Source organism: Rhinolophus sinicus, chromosome 6 (assembly GCF_057876585.1).
Source record: "Rhinolophus sinicus isolate RSI-liver-muscle chromosome 6, RSI-T2T, whole genome shotgun sequence".
NCBI lineage: Eukaryota > Metazoa > Chordata > Mammalia > Chiroptera > Rhinolophidae > Rhinolophus > Rhinolophus sinicus.
The window spans coordinates 9241953-9261392 of record NC_142506.1 but is presented as its reverse complement, the minus strand read 5'-3'; the positions used below and the strand labels follow the sequence as shown (position 1 = coordinate 9261392).

At 46.1% G+C, this 19440-nt stretch overlaps 1 long non-coding RNA gene across 23 annotated transcripts in view; it reads left to right on the top strand.

Annotated features, from left to right (window-relative positions):
• LOC109443383 (uncharacterized) overlaps positions 1 to 19440 on the top strand; it is a 243067-nt gene that overhangs the window by 203843 nt on the left and 19784 nt on the right. Inside the window, exon 4 of one of the 23 annotated variants that reach the window (XR_016021487.1) lies at positions 14598 to 14711. The exons of the other annotated variants lie outside the window; for them this stretch is intronic. This is a non-coding gene — a long non-coding RNA (uncharacterized LOC109443383). The remainder of the gene's footprint in view (positions 1 to 14597; positions 14712 to 19440) is intronic. 23 annotated transcript variants of the gene reach the window in all.

Genomic DNA, 19440 nt, shown 5'->3' with positions numbered 1-19440 from the left:
GTCTAGTTTTACACCTGCACATTCCTCCTGTGTGTGCATACATTTTATAGAGATGTGTTCTCGATGGAGATGGGATTTTTTTTAACTGCAATTTTTTTTTATACAAACATTCTCCCTTTTCATTCCTGTTGTTTCCTTCTTTCCTGGGAAGCCTTTGGCTGCCAGTCTCCACTTACCCCCTCAACCTTCCCACTGTCCTACTGTGCACTCCACACCTGGGGGCTGCTAATGTAAAAGAGATCCCTTTAGATGCAGAAAACCTCTTTTCAAAGATGTGAGCGCTCATAGACAGATGTCATGAGAGGAAAAGAGAGCGTCAGTGAACTCGGGGGGAAAAGTCCACCCCTTCCTGGGAATCAAAGGTCAGCAGCAAGTCACCAAAGATTAGAATAATAGGTTTTGGAGTTCTGGCACACACCTCCATTGCTAGTGACAGCATAAATTGGTCTTTTGGAAAAACTCTTTGTTAGGAGTTATCGAGGTGTCATTTTGACCTTGTGTCTTTCTTGGAGGAATGTGTTTCAAAGACTCGTTCCAAGAGAAGAGAAGGTGGTGGTATTCAGGAAGGGGTATTTTGAAGCCGGGTGCATTTAGGGGCAAAATCTGAAACAAAATGTCACCCAGGGATGCATGGTTTTTCTGTGTCTCTGAATCTGTGCCAGACATCCCAGGAATCATGATGGAGAAGAGGGAGCCCCCTTACAGAGAGCAGTGACACACTGTGATGTGACAATCGCAGACAGCATTGAGTCCTTCCTGGGATTAGGAAAAGAGAGAGAGAGAGAGAGAGAGAGAGAGAGAGAGAAGCTCTTTGTTGGAAAGTTAAGATGTTTGCCTACTTGAGGCAATAGGAGTATGGCAGTTGCCTTTTCTTTTCTGTGTTCTCATCTCTGTTTGGTAACCTGCCTTATCCAGTTTAAAAAACACACACCACAACCCTGCTTTCTGTCCTTCCTGTGTCATGTCTCATTTAAAACTCGTCATAATGGTCCCAGATGTGTGGGACCCTTGTCATGTAATCCCATTTTACGGTCCAAAGAGCTGAGTCCTTAGCTGCCATCCAGAAAGCCTCCGCTGGCCTCCAACTCAGGCTCGCTGCACACATTTCCTCGGATGCTCAAAGGACAACTCTGTGGGGCCGCTCTTCACATTGGCTTTTCACCGTGGGGAAACTGAGGCTCTGCCCAATTATTTGCTGAAGGGCCCACAGCCATTAAGAACCACGCGGAGATTTATTTCTGGGTTTCTTACTCTGAATGTGGTTGAGGTTTTTCTTTTGAATTCTATTACGAAAGCTTCTTCCATGCAAGGCACATTATCATTGGTCCCCGGAAGACCCCTCTGTTTCTTCCTTTTCTGTCCTGCTTTGTGTCCATTCTCTCTGCGTCTCATAGGCATTTGCCCCAGTGTTTGCTGTAAGCCCCCTGTGTGCACTTACTCCTGTGTTTTCCTTGTTGGGTATTTGTTGTTCATGTAGGTAGACGGGATTATGCTACAGATCTCTATCTGGTTTTTCTTTTTTTACTCTCTACAGCCCTTCCTTGTTATCCACAGGCAATTGGTTCCAGGACACGCACGGATACCACCATCCGTGGGTGCTCAAGTCCGTTACATAAAACCGGGTCGTGTTTGCGTATCACCTAGAATTTACACATAACTTACGCACATCCTCCTGTGTACTTTAATCATGTCTAGGTTACTTATAATCCTAGAACATAAATGCTGTGTAAATAGTCATTGTACTGTATTATTTCAGGAATAAGGACAAGAAAAAAACATCTGTATAAGTTCTGAGCAAGGTGACCCTCATAGGCCTAACTACCTAGTACACGTCAGCAACAATGTAACTTTTTGGGGAACGTTTTCCACACATGGTTGGTTGAATCACAGAGGCAGTGCCTGTGGATACAGAGGGCCAACTGTACTACCTCTTTCAGAGCCAGTCCCAGAGGTTGTTCTACCTACGCCTACCTCCTAGAAGGGCCCACATCTGCCCTTCCCGTGCCCTGGGTCCTGCCTTGTTTACTTCTCTCGTCCCCTGCAGATGGACACGAGGAAAGCCCAACCAAGTTCTGTGATGAACACCTCACACCTGTACCCTGGGACAGACCCTGGGCTTGGATGGATGAGTCATTGCACACACTCATATTTAATTTCAGAAGTACTGCCAGATTGTTTTCCAGAATGACTGTATCAGTTTGCACTTCCTCTGGTGGTGCTCAGGGGTTCCTATTTCTCTCCCTCTCCCCCAGCACCTGGTGTTATCGATGTGTCAGGAAGGATGCTTTTGATAGCTCAAGCATGTCAGGCCTCTGGTGTTCTTTTCTGCCTTACCCATCAATGTATCATAATAGCATTTTACACAGGAAGAATGCCAGGCAGGAGAAAAGGTCTGTCCTACTTACCACAGCTCACTGTCTTCTATTAGGGAAGGAAATTTCCCCAGAAACCCCCAGTAGACTTCCCTTATGTCTCACTGGCCAGATGGGGCCAAGTGTCCTCCCCAAGCCAGCCCCTGACAGAGATAACTGGATCATTATGGCCGCTACGTACCCGCCGGGCACATGTGCCTCCCTGCCCAGTCCCTGAACAGAACTGGGAATGGCGAGAAGGATGCAGTTAAAGAAAGCTGCGGCCTGTCAGTGACTCAGCTGCCCGTAGAGTCTGCTAGGCCAGATCTCTTCTTATTTTCCCAGTTTTTTGAGTGAATGCTTCCTCTTCCATTCAAGGGACCTTTCCCGCCAAATTTGAGATTCTTTGCAGAGAATTTCTGAAGTGGTGAGTCAGCCAGCGCATGACCATCACGTTGGGGGTTAGGTCTGCTCAACTCATTTTGGAATCTGCCGGGCTTGTCAGGCGGACGTCAGACCGGTTTCCACGTCAGCTGCCCCAGCTTAGGTTTCCGTGCGGCTCCCCATGGGAGAGGTCGAGACACAGATTCAAGGGGCTGAGTGTCCAACCTGCTGCCTGTGCCGTGATGCTCAGGCAGACTGCCCGCTGAGGACAGGTGAGGCAAAACACCTGTCAGGGAAGAGTACCACTACAGGTAGCAGCTTGCCCTCAGCCACATGCACACTATAGTAAGCCTGGTGTTTCTGCCTAACCAAAGAAATGAATTCTCAATGTTCCCTAGTAGTCCTGATTTATTGAGCACTTACTCTGTGCCAGGCAACCCAGGAAGCATTTCATTCCTATGATCTCATCGTATGACTGTCCTGACAGCCCTGTGAGCGCATTGCTGTGCTCTGGTTAAAGCACAAGCACCAGTCAGACCGCCCATAGAATCCCAGTTCTGGCATTTATTTGGCTGTGTGGCATTGGGCAAGTTACTGCACCTTTCTGTGCCGTAGCTGTCTCATTTCTGCGTGGAGAATAATATTAGCCTGTGACGAATACTCGATGAGTTAACAAACATAAGTGCTTAGAGTAACACTAACTTAGAGTACACACATAGTTCACATGTGACAGCTACTAGCTGTTGTTGTTGTTGCCATTTTTAAAAATGAAGAAACCAGAGGCTCAGACTTAGCAAACATCCAACAGCTATGAGTAGCAGGGATAGAACTAGACCCCGAGAGTTTCTGACGCAAAAGCTGGCTTCTTACCCATCCGACTGTACAATGTCAGGAGTGGCTCCATGGCCTGAGGGAGCAGCTGGCATTACTAACCTTGTCAGCAGAAGACATTTTCAGCTGAAAACCCAGTGATACTTTGTGTAAAGAAATAGGGTTCAACCACCAACCATAAAGACACAGCATACGGCTTCCATCCCCGGGTAGATGTGTGGCTCATTTCTGGAAGGCGGCTGGGGGCTCTGGGACATGACAGGCAGGGCGGGCCCTGGAACAGCAAAGATACAGCCTTTCATTCCTGATTCCACCACGACACCTCGCTGGACCTCAGCCTCCTTGTCTTTAAAATGGGGTTTCTCTTGTATTTCCTCGCAGGAAAGATTTAGAAAGTCCTTCATAAATGGAACAGGTTGCTGCGTATTGCACAATTAGTGTTTTACATGTTACCTTATATTTTGTTTCTTAGCTCAATTCCCACTTAACACACATTCACACAATGTTTAAATGGTGTGTCCCCTAAATCCATTTGAGTCACTGGCAGGCCCTGGAAACCAGGGCTTCAGAACCTTCTGCAAGAGACTTTTTTCCTTGCCTCACTAAGTTAAATGGAGCGGAGTCAGGAGCCCCTGGGATTTCTAGAGATCGGGCTATCTGTATTGTCTGTCGGTTCGGGGGCTCTCGACCACACAGCACATGCCCTCACAGAATTCTGCCACTTGAGCATTTTCAGACAGGTGTGTTGCGTGTGCGGGACCAAGCGCTCAGTGTGAACTAAGGACCGTAGGCTAAGTGGTTTAAGCCAAAGAGATGGCTTCAGGCCCTGAATTTCATGAGAGGACTTTTAAACCTAACCCACATAACAAGCTACTCTTTTATTTTTATTGTTTTTAATTTAAATTAAAATCTCCCTCCCTCTCTATTTACTTCTTTTCTTCTCCCTTCCCTGCCTCCCTCCCTTCCAGGAATACATTCACAGTGTTGAAAATGCAACAGGTCCAGAAAGATAGGCAGCGAAAGTGAAATGTCTCCCTCAATTTCTAGTTCCCCAGACAGCAGGTCTCCCTTCCGAGAGGCAGCCAATGTCCGAAATGCCTTGTGTATCATTCGAGAGATGGTCTGTGTATATCCAAGAAAATCCGTGTGGGGATACTGTCTCCTTTTGTATTGTACGAGGTGGTTGTGTGTTATAGCATCCAAGCACCGTGCTTTGGGCCTTCACCAGGGAGGAGAGGTGATCTGTTGTACTTTTCCATTTCTTCTGAGTCACTAGGCTTCCATCCCCCTTTGCTTTTTGCTAGCTGTTAATCATTGCCCTCTCTGTGCACGGGTCTTCTTCCCAGGCACGTGTGATGACACAGGGACACCTGTCATGACATGGCTGTGGAACCCAGAGGGTTCCAGCCCCGTCGGTGAAGAAGCCCTCCGTTTCAGGAGGCCCTGAACTCTGCCTTGAGCTCCACCTCTGCAAGCAGGAAGCAGGAAGACAGGAGGGCAGTCCAGGGCTTGGGGTCTCCAGAAACATTCACATTGTAAGGAAACCCGCCTGTCCCCCAAGGGCAGCTTTTAGGTCCCTTTCTGTTGACTCAGGTCACCTGGTGCAGAATCACACACCTGAGAGATGGCCGAGGCCTTTGTTCCTTAAGCTGAGCCCCACACAGGTGTCCAGGAGCCCTTGTTAAATGTGGATTCTTGGGCAGTTAATCTGTGGCCCTGAGAATGCATGAATGGTGACTACCTAGGGGACGCTGAGGTCCCGGCACCCACATTGACCCACTCAGAGTAGCAAGGAAGCAGCGCCCCCTTCCCTGCCCTGCTCACACCACACGAAGGGCCAGACACCACCTGGAGTGCTGGATGGCACATATTCTACCTCTGTCACCGCTTAGCAGGTGAACGTCCTTCGCATCCCTCATCTTCCTGACCATCCAGTGAGGTATTGGAATAGCATCTTTCTTTTTTTCTTAAGGTGAAAAAACTGCTACTCAGAGATGTTAAAAAACTCAGCAGCGGTCACCCAGCTATTAAGTGACAGAGGGAAGTCCAAGAGGTGAAGGTGCTTTTGCGCTCTGCTGTCCTCCACGGGCCTGTGTCAGGAAGGGGACATGTCTGTGCACTCATAATGAACAGGTTGGACGGCTAGTGTCATTTTCTGTTCCCTCTCCCCGTGCTCTCTTGAGATTCGAATCCCAGCTTCTTCTTTTCAGCAGACTGGAAGCATTTGTCAGAGGAGATAGGCCCAGCAGTAACATTGACCCAGAGAGCATTGAATCCTTTTGCCCGGTGACTAGAAGATGCATGAAACTGGAAAAAGGAGCCTAGAGCTTGGCCAGTTTCCCCCGTATAGGAGAACGCCGCCCTCCCTTCCCACCTCCTTCTCCCATAACACATAATACATTTTCCCAGTGATTTGGTCACTGCTGAACTATCTTCACTTAATGTGGTTTTGACAGAATACTTGGTCTGGAGATTTTATTTTCAATTAAACTTTCTTGTGGAACTGCCTTGGTTTTGAAAGGATTCCATTAGGATGGTTAATTATATAGCAGTTGCTACAAGGAGATATTTGCACTCAATTTCAAGCTCTTGGGTAATTCAAATCCAATGCGCTCTCTTTTCCTCCCTGGAGCTCTGAGCGACCATCTCTCTCTTACACTGCAGGCTTCTCAGGAGTTATTTTTAGAAATACAAATCAAAACAGCAATTTTGGCGGAGGCCATTTCTCGCCTGGCAAAGTAAACCATATGTACTGATGAGAACAGCCAGAGTCGGTGCCTTTGAAAAACAGCGAAACCACCTCCCTCTGTTTGTGGGGGTTACATTTGAGGGAACTGCGAACCCTCCGTGTACTGGTATATTCCTCTGTGAACTCTAACCGAAGTCGGATCATTGCAATTCCTTTACAGCTACCAAGGATTTGTTCATTTGCAAACTGTTGTCATGGTCATTTTGCTTTAAGATGGCCAGGCCTTGGCTGCATTTACTGAGGACTCCGTTTCGGTCTCTGGATCTCCCACGAAACATGGAAATCACTTTATTTTCCCACTGTGTGCTGTTTCCTTCTTTCACCAGAACACGTGACCTACCTCTGTACACAAACCAAGCAGGCAAACCTTCCCCCTCACCAATTAGAAGGGAAGTTCCCTGTGGGCAGGGGCTGCATATTTCATCTTGTCATCTTCTTTCATGCCTGGCACATAGTAGGTGCTCAATTAGTTGAATGACTCGATAGATGAATGACTAAAATCCTGTTTCAATTATTCTCTTCTTTCGAAAATTTATCATTTATTACATAAATGGCAAATTAATGTTTTCACTTCTGAGGGGGATAAAGGAACTTTCCAAATACTGCTAATGTTTCTTTTTGATCACCACCCTCATCTCTGCTTAGGTTATCGCCACTTTGGAGCACATCCTTGCAGACCTTTCTAATGCGTCTATGTACAGAGTGACAGGGAGAGAGAGCGGAAACTGTTTTCGTAGACCTTTGATAAACAGATTATTCTGCAACTTGCATTTTCCCACTGAGCAATAAAGGAGTGCATGCTTTCCATGTCAGCGGCCTTATACTTTGTAACAGCTATGTTGTACATAGTACATTGTGTGGATAAACCTTTCATTTGGACCAAGTAAATTCTTGATCTGCCTTTGTGCTCACTGTAGTCCCGGAGCCCTTCTCATGTCCATGTTGACAACTAACCATACTCGCTGCTATCTTTTGGTAATTACAACACATTTCATCAGTTTTATCCAACTGCCTTGGAGATTATGCCAAAACCAGCAGACAGAATCATGTGACAAGCTAAGGGTTGCCAGTGGGGCCCAAGTTCCCTTTGTCAGTAGAAGATAGTGCACTATTCACAGGGAATTCCACAGCTCTGGATGGTCAGTGACCTTGGAGCCAGTGTCGGCTATGCCTATAGCTGGCTGGGTTTCCTTGGTCATTTCCCCTCCTTGGACCTTATTTTACTCATCTGTACAATGGGCTCAGTGAGCCTCTTTCAGCTTGTGGGCTGAATCACAGGGCTTACATGGTACCACCGGGATTGACACACAGAATGGATTAACTTACTCTCCACCATGTGTCAGGACAGGAAAGGGGCAATTTACCAATACATTTTAAATTTCATTTAATTTTAATTAATTAAATATACTTTATTACATTTTAATGAAAATACATTTAAACATTTTTAAATAGAGTTTTGGCCCAGAGCTCTTAGCTGAGTCCGTGTCACACTGGCTAGAACCTGTTTTGCCCTTGGCTCTTACTCGGTTCTCATTCTTTTATTTTTCAGTTAAAATGTATATACTTTTTCCGTTGCTTTGTGTGGTCTTTTCGTTCTAAGCAAGGCAGTATGGGGTTGAGGGAAGCAAGAATGGAACCCTGAGATCTACATAATTCCAGGTTTGTCTAGTGCCAGTTGTGTGTTCTGAGACAAGTCACTAACTTTGTGTGGGTTTCCATGGATTAATACGAGTCCAGATTATCCAAGTGTTCACCACAAAAAAAAAAAAAAAAGAAAGAAAGTTAAAAGCCACATTCACTTGTGAGCTTCTTCTGGCATTTCTCAGCCGTGTCACCTGCAGACAGATCATCTCGTGAATTGATGAGGCATCCTAAGAGACCACCAAACCTCATGAGATTGTCTTGTTTCACATTAAGAAGTGTGCTGTTGCCCTGGCCCCTGGTGACACACAATAAACCCTCCAGTGGGTTCCCAGGGAGGCCCAGAGAAGGTTCTGGCTGCCATGATTCATAGGTAGAGTTTTCCCCTCTGAGCCCTGAGAATACTGGTCCTGCATTCCCGCTTTGAGGTACTGGACCACGAGGGTCACAGGGTCTGATTCACAGGCCACTGGTGGGTTTTCTTGGGGGTCCCCCTGAGGCTTTCCCATGCAGGGCGAGAGCTCTGGTCCCTGGTCTGGGCATTACAGGTGGGTCTGTAGACAGCAGTCGTTCTGGAGCTGAAAGGTTGAGGTGAAGGTGTGAAAGGTGCGTGGGAGCTGTAGCCCCACAAGGTCTCTGGAGGTTTGGCTTGTCTGCTCCCAGAGTGGTTTTGTGCCCCTTCTGTAAGCTTCTGTTTCTGAACACCCCCTGGGCTGTACAGACATGAGGACAGTCTGTGGTTCTTTTCCTCTGTGAGTTACCACTTCCAGGTCTCCTGGGGCAGGTGACTTCACCTCTCCCAGCCTCCGCCTCCTCCCTGCTGAGTCTTTATGAGATGAAGTGAGACTTGGCAGTCGGTCCTCAACCCAAGTCACCTTCCATCCCCTTTCCCTTTTATTTATATGGAAAAACATAATTTTATAGGCTCTGCAACTGCGCTTCCAGAGCCTACCATAAATACTTTTCACATTAACCAAGATAAAACATGAAGACAGCGCAGTGAATGGAGAGAACGTACGTCGTTAGCATGGTACCTACCTTAAAGTAGTTAAAAAAACAAACATACAAGGAACGATGGATCATTTCCATTTCCTATCACTGCACATTTTTGAGCAGCTATCTGCCTCCCTCCACCTCGTTTCCATAAAATACTTGCAAATCTGGTGTGCATCAGTGCAGATAAATGCAGAGTAGGTCCCATGGCCTCTCCTGCTAGTTCCTCCTCCTCCGAAGGATCAATACTGTTTTAATTCACAACCTGGAAACTTGAAAGAAATGAGTCAGCCTGACCTATGACTCACAAATACTTGATCAGAAATGCTTGGTGTCATGGGGGTGCGGTGGGAGGCAGAGTCAGAAACAAATTTTCTGACCCCTTTAGTGTACTGGCATGGCTGTGGGGGGCTGTGGGAGATACTGTCTTGTGGTTTGTGGGGATGGTTCCTGCCCTCCAGGAGCTGCTGGGGGGGGGGAGTGCGGGGGGGGGGCGGGGGCTTGGGTGACCACACGCCCAGGGTGGCTGGAAGAGTACCAATTTATGGTTGTTGTTCCAGCCTTGGTTCTGGGGACACCAGATTGGGAGTTCTGAAAGGTCAGAGGTTTCCTTTCATCATGTGTGTGCATCACCAGTGCCTGGCCTCTAGTGAGCAGTGCATTAAAGGCTTGCTGGCTGGGTGAGAGAGCGTGTAGATTCACACCTCTTTTGGTCTCTGAATTTCCATTTCCTGTTTATCTTTGTATGCCCAGTGCCCCCAGGGTGGCTCTACTGCCCTGTCTGTAATATCTTTTGACTAAGCCAGAGCTTCAGGGGGTAGTTGCTTTGGCTGCAGGTACAGGACCCTGTGCCATGTAGCTTTGTGATTTTCAGTGAGTTACCCCAATGAGTTACAATTTAGCGAAATACTAAGAATGGTGGCTTCCAGGTAATAAGTAGGCTCCTCAGAAATGGTGGGAGGTGGAGGTAGTATTATTGGTGCTGCTGTTACAAGCTCTCTGGCTTTGCTGAGAGAGCTCTGGCTAGGATGCACAGACTGTTATATATACAATGTATAAAACAAATGTATAAGTGTATACAATAAAATATTATAAGAAATTGGAAAAAGAGAGTGAAAAAGCTATCCATAATCTTATGACCCTTGGTAGCATAATAGCAATTACCATTATCCATTAGCACAGCCATTTGTGTTGTTTTAACACAAACTTTTTTTTTTTTTTTTTTACATAGGTGTTCTCTCAAGGAGTGTTCCATCCCCCCCCCCCATTTGTGTTTTTCTGCAAGCATCATCCACATTGTTTCAGAGCCTTGTCAACTACCACTTTTTAATTTGCTTTCATCCATGTGGCAGTTGGCGAGGAACTATAGGTTGCTTACTTTTTTCCCTTCTGTAAGTGAAGTTTTCCTTCTAGAATGTCCTATACATTGCAAGAGACTCTCAGAAGTGGAATCATGAAATCAAAGATATGAATGTTGTTAAACTACATATTTAAATTAACAGACTTTCCGTTTCAGAGAAACTTCAGGTTTATAAAAAACTAAGTAGGAAGGACAGCTGCCCCATATACAAACCGCCCCCCTACCCCCCAACACCAGTCCCCATATTAACATCTTGCGTTAGTGTGGTACAATTCTTACAATGTAAGCACTAATATTGATACATTATGATTAATTAAAGTCTATCATTTACATTTAGGTTCAGTCTTTGTGTTGTGTAGTTCTGTGGGTTTTTGACAAATGCTTAAGTCATGTGTCACCATTACAGTATCACACAGAATAGTTAATAGTTTCACTGCGCTAAAAATCCCATGCTCTGCCTCTCTCTCCCTCCCTCTTTCCTGCCAAACCCATGGCAACCACGGATCTCTTACTGTTTCCATAGTTTTGCTTTTTCCAGAATGTCATATAGTTGGAATTATACAATATGTAGTCTTTTCAGATTGGCTTCTTTCCCATAGTAATATGCATTTAAGCTTCCTCCCTGCTTTTCATGGCTTGATAGCTCATTTCTTTTTAGTGCTGAATAATTTCCATTGTCCGGATGTATCACAGTTTATTAATCCATTCATCTACCAAAGGCCATCCATCTTGGTTGCTTCCAAGTTTTGGCAATTATGAGGAAAGCTGCTATAGTCCGTCGTGTTCAGGTTTCGGAGTGGCCATAAGTTTTCAGCTGTTTTGGGGCAGACACCGGGGAGCAGGCTTGTTGGGTCACATGGTAAGACTCCTTTTGCTTTGTAAGACACTGCGAAAGCTTTCTGTGTTTTACATTTATTCAGTGATTTTAGTTATAGTACCTCTAACACGGTCAGTCCTCAAATAACCCCCGGGTTGGAAGTTATTAACTTCACCTTCTGGTTAGAGGCGTCCAATTTTATTGCTGAAAGGAGCTTTGAAGATCTCTAAACCTCTAAGCTTCCTGAGAGCAACATCTGCCTCTACCATTAATTGCTGTACCTCCAGGGCCTCCCCGGCCCAGTACATATAATAGGCGATCAATGAATGTTCATTACACATCGACTAAAACCACCTCACTACAGATAAGAACAGGGAGGTCCAAAAAAAAGACAAAGGAATTGCTTCTGGCCAAATAGCATTTACTGAATGGCAGAAGCAAGGCAGAAAGCTAACGCTTGTTCTTTGTCGATGGGTGGACCCATATTTTGAGTGATTAAGGCTTGGGTCACTAACTTGAAGCAAGTCAAGCTTTAGGACTCTTTGAATGCGTACTTGGTGTTATAAAGAACGCCCTCCCCTCAAGGTCAAGGCTGCCTGCTTTGTTCAGTACAAATACCTCGCACCCAGAGACGCCCACAGTGGTGTTTTCGTCTGGGTACAAACTCACTGTGGCTCCAACATCTTATAACAACAATAGGAACAGTGATAATTAGAGTGGCAACAGAAACAGAAAGAACAGCCGAGATATTATTGATTGCTTAGTATTGTCCGGCTCTTTACCTATACAGTTGACCCTTGAATAATGCTGAGGTTAGGGGTGCTGACACCCCACACAGTCAGAAATCCACACATAATTTTGACTCCCACCAAACTTTACCCTTAGCCTACTGTTGACCAGAAGCCTTGCCAATAGCATAAACAGTCGATTAACACGTGTGTTGTATGTTCTATGTATTATATGCTGTATTGTCACAATAAAGCATGCTACAGAAAGGAACAGGTTATCAAGAAAATCGTAAGGAAAAGCCATTTACAGTACTGAACGTATTTATTGGAAAAACCCCACGTGTAAGTGGACCCGCGCTGTTCAAAGCTGTGTTGTTCAGGGGTTCGCTATATTATTTCATTTCCCCCTTACGACTACTCTCGGGATAGGCACCATTCCTGGCTGCCCTTGAGAGATAAGAAGATTGAGGCTTACGGAGGTTGTGTAACTTGCCCGGGGCTCCACAGCTATTAGTGGTAGAGCCAGAGTATGTCCATCCATTTAGAGTCATGAGACTGAGAGTCTCATGGACCTGGGTTAGTATTCTGGGGCTACCATTTTGCCAGCCTTGTTCTCTTGACCTTGTGACTTCTAGCTGCAACCATCTGTAAAATGGGGACAGGAATCCCTATGCGTGGCAAATACTGTCTGTTGGCCTCCACAGCCATTGCCTCCCCACTTTGTAGAACCTTGATGGGTGTCCGTGGTACAGAGGAAGCCCCAGATCGCAGGGAAGACAGGCCCAGCCAGCCTTATGAGGCGAATCAAGATTGGTTTAAACCAGATACGGTAATGGCAGATATGTTTTATAGTTTTGTTAGGGGAAGCATACTAGAAAGGGAGTCTCTTTCCAAATAAAAACAAAACAAAGTCTCCCACAGGGAAAGCTCATTCTTCTATTTTCTTCCTCCCTGGATCTTGGCCATGATAACTGGAACGGCAGCAGCCATCTTGCACACATGAGGTGATGAATGACAGACTACATTGGTGGAGCCAAAAAGACAGGAAAAGTCTGTGTGTTTGATACTAAATAGCATTGTTAAGCTCTTCTACCAGCCTAAGCCAGAAGACTACCTCTAGACACTTTGTGTATTGAAACAATTCCTACTTGTTTATACCACTCTAAATTGAGTTGTGTTTTAGTTGCAGCTGGCAGCATTTCTCGTAGGTGTACAGATTTCCACCGAAGCACACGGTGGGGCAGCTTCCTATGGTGTTCAGAGCCCAAATTCCAGAGCCAGACTTTGTGAGTTCTAATCTCGCCTCTGTCACTGACTAGCTGTAGGACCTGGGCTTCGCTTTGCTTCTCTGTCACTCACTGCCCTCATCAGGAGGGTGCTTGATAAATGTGCATTGAATATGGAGGGAAGGCTGGTCGTAGTATGTACCTCATACGATTGTTACCAGTGTTAAATAACTAACTATTTTATAAAATGATGAGAATATTGCCTGACACACAGTAAGTGACTATGTATATATGCGTTTGTCAAAAAAAAAAAAAAAAAAAAAAGGAAAGAAAAGTAGTCACTATTGTAGGCTTGGGTTTGCATCTTGATCTGATCACTGAGCCACTTGTGGTATTTAATAGAACCTTGACCCTTTCACTACTGAGACTCATGGAGCGTGAAACTCCCCCTAAAATCTGTCTCAAAGCAGTAACTGGGGTGGTTTCTTTTTGACAGGATAGGCTCCTTAGAGAACAGTGACTTATAAAGAAGGAGGGGCTGTGACTAGCAAGTCGTGTCAGGTAGTGAATGACCAAAATACCCAACTGGCCCATGCAAATGGGTGTGGGTCTTCCCCACAGCCCTTTTAGAAGGTTCTAGATGTTTTTGAACTCTTTTTGAAAAGGTCTTTCCAGCTAGTGGCTTAGTCTTTTGAATCTCCTCACATCTTTCTTTTTCAGAGGTGGTGAGGGGGAGTATGTGTGTGTGGTGGGGGGCAAGGGGAGATAGGGGTGTGAAGGAAGTGGCACTACCTGTGTTCCAGGCCCTTTTATGCCAGGAGAGATAAGGCCCCTGACCAGTGTGTGTGGGACCTGGTTTGACCCAGGTCTCTTTTACTTTCAACTACCCAGGTTGAATTTGGGCAACAACGAAGCATTTTTGGGAAATATATCTTGCTTTAAGGTTAAAGGATTAACTGATAGATGTGTCTGTTAGCAAATTCTGTGGGACCTTCTTTCAAAATGTGTGCCCATCTCCTTCTCACCTCTTCACCAATAACATTCCAGACCAAGCCACCCCCACTTTCTGCCTGGGTTACTGCGGGAGACCTCCTAACTGTCCTTCCAGTTTCTACCTTCCCCTTCCTTTTCTGTCAGCAGGCAGGGGGATGCTTTGAAACGAAGCCAAATCTTTGAACTCAGTTGATAAAATCCCTCCAGTGCAATCCTATCTCACTTAGAATGAAATCCAAAGTCCTTATCATGCCCTCCAAGGCCCTGCCTGCTCACCCTACTTTCCACTCTGGCCTCCTTGCTGTAGGCCAAACATATCAGCCCCCGCTGGCCTCAGGGCCTTAGCATGGAATGTCACCCTTGTGTGGAACACTCTTTCCCCTGCATACCTGCCTGCCTCATTTCCTCAGTTCACTGAGATCTCTGCTCAGATGTCCTCTGACCACCCCCTCTGACACAGATTCCTCCACTCCTCATTTTCTGTCATTATCGATAGTCTTTCTGACTTGCTGATATCCTTACAGATTGGGTGACTTTTTGCCTCCTCCATCAGAAGAGAAGGCCTGTGAGGAAAGAGGCATCGTGTTTTTCATTTGGGTAGCCACAGAACCCACAACTTTCTGCAGTTGGTGTACTCGGTAAATATTCCACTGGATAAAGTCTTTTCTGGTTAGAAATAAGATATGTCTGACATACCTTAGAAGGTATGTTCTGAGCCTGATGTCTCTGGTGACCCTGACCAAGAGACCCCCAAATCCACTTTCTGGAAAGCTCCAGATGCGTTCTGAAGAGCAGGAGCACCACCAGGGTTTAACGTCCCAAAGTGAATACTTTGAAAGAGAAGGCACAGGTGACTGGATGATTTCTCCTGCATTTGTTTGAAAATCAGCACTTAGTTCTTTTTTTTCCCTTTTGCTCCTGAGCGCCAGACAAGGAATCCCAGATGCAGTGTCTTTGTATCAGCCAGACCAGGGTTCTCATCTGTGATGATTTAAAAACAAAGTGACCCCGTTCCTTGGCATTCTCATTGAAAGACAGGGTCTATGTCCTTTCCTTAAGTCTTGTGACGGCTTCAAGCAGTAGAGTCACAAAAGGTCATGGAGCCCCCATTGGGCTTCCTTGGGACACTCATTGCGGGGAAGCACTGAGGTGGCCATGCTGAAGAAGTCACCTGTAGGTGTTGTGGTCTGTGGTCTCAGCTGAGCTCGCAGCCAGCACCCAAGTTGGCCGACAGCCATGCGAGCTGCCATCTTGGATGTTTAGACGATTTGCACTTTCCAATGACCACAGCCCAGCTGACATTTGACTACTAGGCCATGGGAAACCCCAAGTGATAACCAAATTAGTGGAAATTCGTCTCTAGTGCTGGTAATAGACCAAGCCCCGTTTCTCTATGGTTTTTGAGTCTTTTTATTTTGGGGGCATTAATTAGGGGTTCCTTGAGAGATGTCAGCCATGAGCAGAAGGGGTCTGGGCAGTAAGCAGAAGGTTGACAGAGGAGACCTGGGCCACATCTAGTGGATCAGAAACATCAGAGAGCAGAAACATCTAGTGGAGCAGAAACATAAAGAAGCATCAGAATGCCAGCAGGTTTGAGGCTAAGCTGTTACATGGAGGACTCCATTTAGTCAGTGTAGCCACCCAGAGTGTTAGGATGTTGTCCCTCATTTGAAAAGTGAGCCTCCTTCAGGACCAGAGAGGTTAAGTCTCTTGCTCAAAGTCACACAGCTTTATTCATCAACTTAGTCCACCAAACACAGAGCCTGTCGTCTTAGCCACAGTGCTATGCTGATCAGAGCCTGGGCAAAGACATTGAAATGAGTTCACAGGACACTGCAGCAAACCCTGGGCTCTCGGCACAGCTGTCTTTCTAGCCTTGCTAATACCCTCTTACAATTTCTCATCTGAGTTTTCCCACCAATAAGGCTCTTGTGGCCTCCTCCTCTTCCAGGGTAAAACCCCAAACATTCTTCAAGGCCCAGCTCGAATGGGACACCTTCACCCTGTTCTTGCAGGGTGTTGCCTGGCTGCCTCCAGCCCCAGTGCATGGTCCCGGGGGGAGTTGGGCTGGCCCTCCACTGGTGCCGGGGCTCCCTGCTGTCAGTCAGGCCTGTGACACTGAGTTTGAATCCCACCTCTGTGACTTCCAGCATGTGCCCTTGGGCAAGTTCCTTAGCTTTCCTGGACTTTAATTTTCTTACCTACGAAATGGAAATAACCTCACTGTCTACTTCCCAGGGTGGTCACGAATGTTCCTTGTATTTGCTCAGGTCATGTGGTAAAGGTCCCATGTTGTTTGTTAGGATGTGAGAGGTCCTTGCTAAGTGTCTTCATGCTTCATGCCACTTAGGCCTCACAACTGCCCTCTGAGGTAGGTTTTTTTATCATCACCCCCAATTTACAGGTGAAACTGAGGGGAAGCCATATGCCCACACTGTAATGTGACGAAACTGGGCTCTAATCTTACCTTTCAAACTCCCCGCTCTTGATGGGATCCCAGTGGAAACCTTCCACGGACTGTGAGTTCTGAGGAGGTTTGGTCATGTACCAACCGCTTCAGGCATCCTTTAATTAAAGTCTTAATTTCCCACTCATTCTTGTCTAAGGGGTCTTGACCCTAATTTGTAGGGAGATGATGCTGGCACCAGTTTGCTCTCAGGAAAACATTCTTGTTTACACCATGCACGTTTCTACCAATAACAGGTTCCTCTGCAGCTCTTATGGGTGGTGGATTGCCAGCCCCACGATTGCCCGTTTATACAGTGAGCCAAAAAAAATGGATCAGATTATCGGCCTTGGAAAGCTCAAGCAAACTCATAGGTAAAATCTGATCCTACTTCATTCCCCAATCCAAAGGATGTCAGGGTCACAGACGCCATTTCCCTTGGATGACTTGGCTGGTTGCATTTCTTTCTGGTTGACGCGCTTGCTAGTCTCCTGGGAGCTCTCTAAAATGGCAGGCAAAGGAGAGCAGGCATTGCTGATGGCTGCCTTCATTTTTCCCTCAAGGTATTGACTTTTAAGAAATGTCCAAACCTGTAGGGAATTTTTATAAGAGTTTGTTGGAGCCAAACTGACGACAGTGTCTAGAAGTAAGATCTCAAATGCTCCAGGGAACGATACATTTGGAATTAAGGAGGGGAAACTAAGGAAGAGATATAAAGATGGGAGAAAGCAAGCTGAGGATTGCATTACAGGATAGTTAAGATTATGTGCGCCTGGAGGGTGGATACACTTCCGAGGGGTCTGAAAAAAAGGTATTTCAAAGATCTATTAACCTAGATGCACAAAACCAATAAACAGGGCTTGCTTAAGGCAAAGATAAACTTTGTACTAAAGAAGTTATAAGCCTGGGGCAGGACTACTCACCAGGACCTGCCCAGTTAGGAATTTATGATCAGATCACCCTGTGAGATTGCTTTCAGTCACTGGACTGGTCAGATTTATTACAGAGACTCTTTTTCATCTACAATGGGGGTGTCAGTAAAACTCTTTAAACAAAAAAAATTGGATTCTACTTGCCAGAGATCATTCTGAGTAAATAGAGCAATGTCCACCACCAAGGTGAATTCTCTCCCCACACCTGGGCAGCCCCCTCGAGAAGGTTGGGGCTCCTCAGGGTGGAGAGTGGGCAGGGCCCCATTTTGACCTCATGGTGGAGCTCTTCCTGTCCAGGTGTGCATCTGGTGAGAGGCGAGGGGCTCGGGGGGGACTCCAAGGTTAACTCATTGTCCCAGCTCACGGTGCAGACTGGGCAGCGAGTGCCACCTTCGGGACTGAAGCCATAAGCTTGGCTGGAAGTTGGCCTTCACTTTCAGCCACAGCAGAGGAATCCTAACTGTGATGGAGAAAGATATTGGGTCAGGGGTTGGAAGAAGGAGCTAAAATTATCGCGGGCTTACTCTGTGTCAAGCACTGAGCAAGATTCTTCAAATATTTGAGGGATTTTCTAAGCATCTACTCTTGCCAACTTTGAATTTATTTCCATTGTCCTCAGAGAACGTGTTCTATGTGATTTCAATCCTTTGAAATGTATTGAGACTTCTCTTCTGGCTCAGCATATGGTCTGTCTTGTGGAATTCTGCACGTGCCCTTGACAAGAATGTGTACTCTGCAGGTTTGGGTTAGTGTGTTCCGTAGAGAGCAATTGTGAAAGGCCTCGTACTCTGCCTGGCATAGAACCGAATTCACTCTGCAGGGCTCCCAGAGGAGGGGAAAGGGGAAATTTCGTCCATGTGGTGAGAAGGCCATACCCCCAGAGGCAGACACGATGCCAATTTGTCCTCTCTGTAGCCCAAATAAAAAGAAAAGGTCAAGAACTCTAAACAGGCCTCTGAGGCCAAGAGAAAAACGTCCAGGGATTTGCTCAAGAGAGGGCAAATTTACCCTTAGAAATGAGGGAAGTAGCTGTGCGCAGTAAAACTCTCTTCTGAGCTGGCCTCTCCCTTTTCCTCAGGCATTCAGCAAACATTTATCAGAGACTGCCTCATCCTAGTTGCTGTTCTACATGCTGGGATATGAGAATTCAACATTTTCCCTGCCCTCTCAGAATCTGCAGACCCCGAGAGAGTGCAGATAATGAAACAGGCAAGTACACCTAGCAGGGTTAGGGTGGTGATTGGAAACGTCTGTATGTATCAGAATAGAGTCGCTCTTGCTTCGTTTCTTCCTTTCTCTGTCTCCAGTAGAAAGATGTGCAGATAAGACAGGACCTCCACCGGGAAGCTGAAAGGTGGAGACAACAGGGCGCTGGCTGTAAACCTATTAGAAACCTTTAGGAAAGAATTTCATGAAAGGCAAGGGACTTGTGAGTTTCTAGAGCCTGGCACGCCAGGACCAGAGAGCTTTGGAACTTTTTATTTTTTATTTTTTTGGTGCCATGGACTCTTGACAAACTGGGGAAGCTATGGAGGCCTTTTCAGAATAGTGCTTCTAAAACGGATATAATAACACACTCAGGATTACAAAGGCAGCCAATTAGGTTGAAAATGCAGCTCTATGCACTGACTGCCTGCCTCTCCCCCGAGAGGGGGACCTGGAAGTTTATGGAGTAGTGGAGAGATACTTCACAGACAAGGAAAAGAGTCTTTTCTGAGGTTTATTTTTTCTGTATTTATGGAATTTCGGTTACCTCCAAGGAGGGCTTGATGGGAGGTTTTACTTTCAAATAGGTGTAGGCAGTAAAAGACGGTCTTCGCCTGCCTTTGGTGAACTCATGGCTTCTGTTTCTGTTCTCACCAGGCGGTGTGTCCAAACTTCTACAAAACAGCCACATTGACTTGGCTGAATTTTTTTTTAACTTTTTAATTTCCCTTGTTTTTCGCTGGGTGGAGGGAAGATAATGAACTGGCAAGGTTGGTGAGGTGG